Source organism: Nestor notabilis, unplaced genomic scaffold (assembly GCF_000696875.1).
Source record: "Nestor notabilis isolate BGI_N333 unplaced genomic scaffold, ASM69687v1 scaffold17831, whole genome shotgun sequence".
NCBI classification, from domain to species: Eukaryota; Metazoa; Chordata; class Aves; order Psittaciformes; family Psittacidae; genus Nestor; species Nestor notabilis.
The window spans coordinates 8,374-8,835 of NW_009914427.1; positions in this window are offsets into that span (position 1 = coordinate 8,374).

Here is a 462-nt window from a genome sequence, read left to right on the forward strand (position 1 = left end):
AGCTTAGATCCTAATTGTATACACATCAGTACATGTATCGTACTAGTTTAGCACTTGTAACATATTTTGCTAGTGCCTAAAACTGCAGGAATTTTGATTTGAATGTTAGGAAGACACTGTACCTTCTTCTGACATTTTACTGTGATCCAATCTTCATCCTCTTCAAAGTTGCTTGACTCTTTCACTGAATACAAACAAATTGTGGGGGGTTTTGGCTTGCATGCCTAACAGGGCAATCCCTGCTTCGTCATGAAGAATGACTGGATGAAAGAGAGAACGTGGTATGAATTGTGCCTTGCTCCAGCTGGGAAGAATGGAAGCCACCCACAGAACAGGCTCTGGAATACACAAATAAAATAGCATGCCAAAAAGAGGAAATGCATACATGAAAGCTGCCAAGACTGTGGTGTAGTGTCTCTGTTTAGCTACATTCAGGTCTGTACCAGAAAAAGTACTGGCCAC